The sequence below is a fragment of the Austrofundulus limnaeus genome, unplaced genomic scaffold, assembly GCF_001266775.1.
Source record: "Austrofundulus limnaeus strain Quisiro unplaced genomic scaffold, Austrofundulus_limnaeus-1.0 Scaffold426, whole genome shotgun sequence".
NCBI lineage: Eukaryota > Metazoa > Chordata > Actinopteri > Cyprinodontiformes > Rivulidae > Austrofundulus > Austrofundulus limnaeus.
The window spans coordinates 139,356-141,331 of NW_013952828.1; positions in this window are offsets into that span (position 1 = coordinate 139,356).

A 1,976-nucleotide genomic window follows, 5' to 3' on the forward strand; every position below is an offset into this window, starting at 1 on the left:
GTACGAACCCTTCGTACGAACAAAAGTAAGAGAAATTTAGGATAAGAATACGAACATGTTCTTGCATGAGGCCCATGTTCCTAATTCTGTATTYAAAGCTGTGAAGACACACTTGCAGTATTTCATGACACTTTTCACTGATGAGATGATGTAACATTTTGCTCAACGCACCAACATTTACTCTGCCCAGAAGTTGGGCGATCCAATCAACTGCAGCACTGTGCAGATTGAAAATTTCCTTGCAATGCTGGTCTTCATGGGTGTTTTCAGCTTTCCAGCTATGGAGGATTATTGGCACCATGATTCCCATTACAACCTGATAGTGGATATCATGCCAAGGAAAAGATTCAAGCTCTTGCCCAGATTCACTCATTTCAATGACAACTTTCAGTTCAAAACATCCCTGAACGCTTCTACAAAATCTGCCCCCTTTTTGAGATGCTTCACAAGCATTGTCTTCTGATCCTATCTACTCACATGCACAGTGTGGATGAGGTAAATGTGGCAGACCCAAGAGCTGGTACACTTCACCAGTWTATTGCCAACAAACCAAACAAGTGGGGCTTTAAACTGTTCTGGCGTACAAATTCCTCTGGGGTAAATCATGACCTACTTCTCTATCAAGGCGCATCCACATTCTTCAATGATCCACTCAGTGAGGGGAACCAAAGTGGTGATGACATTCTCCAAAACCATGTCAGAGCCACAGCTCTCAAGTGTTTTCTGTGACAACTACTTCACAAGTTTCCRTTTGATAAAAAACCTTCACGCAAACCTTGGGGTCAAGTGCATGGGCACTGTCCGTCCCAACCGAATGGGTGGAGCTACAGTGATGACAGACRAAGAACTAATGAAAAACAGTCGTGGATCCTCTGGTTTCAGGTCTACTGGAAAGGTMCTYGCTGTGAAATGGTTTGACAATAAATGTGTCAACCTTCTGAGCAATGCATCTGGAATATTTCCCTGTAGTGTCAAACGATGGAGTAWAGAGGCCTCACAATGCTGATGTCCCCTGCCCGTCCCTCGATCTGTCCGACATGTTGGTACACATGTAGAAGACCCCAGAAAAATAAAGGCAATGGTATTTTCTATATTATCAGTATATTGTCACCTAGTGCAGTGGTTCCCAAAGTTGGGGTCGGGACCCACAGTGGGGTCCCGAAACATCAAAGTGGGGTCCTGAAAAGATTTTCTGAATTAACTACACTAAAAAATTACAACTATCAATAATTTGTTGCCTTTGTTGTTACAAATGAGTAAAGTTAGTGTACTTAAAATGGACAAAAAGAGAGTAATAAATAATGTCACTATGCTCTTGTTTGTTTGACRTGAAACCAAAGTTCATCAACCAACAACAGCTGGGGTCACAGGTCTCTGCTGCTGGCATTTTGTRAGTCAAAAGCTGAAAAGTTTGGGAACCACAGACCTAGTGGATAAGTGACACACATATGAATAAAATGTGTGACAGTTTTCACCCTCAGCTAACATTAACATTGATCAATAACATTTATAGATCTCAGTTAGTGCTTCTAAATTTAGCCTATAAATTTAGCAAGTGCTAATGCACTAATAAATTTTAAAAATCAGCAAAAGCCCTAAAGCACTAATCAGGAAATTAGTCCCCCTATTAGTGCTTTAGTGCTTTAGGGCAGAGGTTCTCAAACTGGGGTCCCAGGACCCCCAGGGGTCTACGAGCCCTATCTTGTGGGTCCTCAAAAATTTTCATTAAATGGTTATTTTGGATTTTATTTGAAAAATGAACATGAGGAACAATGCACTAGTAAAACAAACATACTAAACCAAACAAAAACAATATTCTCATAATATTTAGTGGTTAAAATGACCGTAAATTATTTCTAAAGCAGCATGGAGTTTATTAGGGGGTCCCTGGAAAATTTTCACACTTGTCAGGGGTCCCCAGACCCAAAAGGTTTGAGAACCCCTGCTTTTGGGGAACTGTGCCCACCACTGCATTT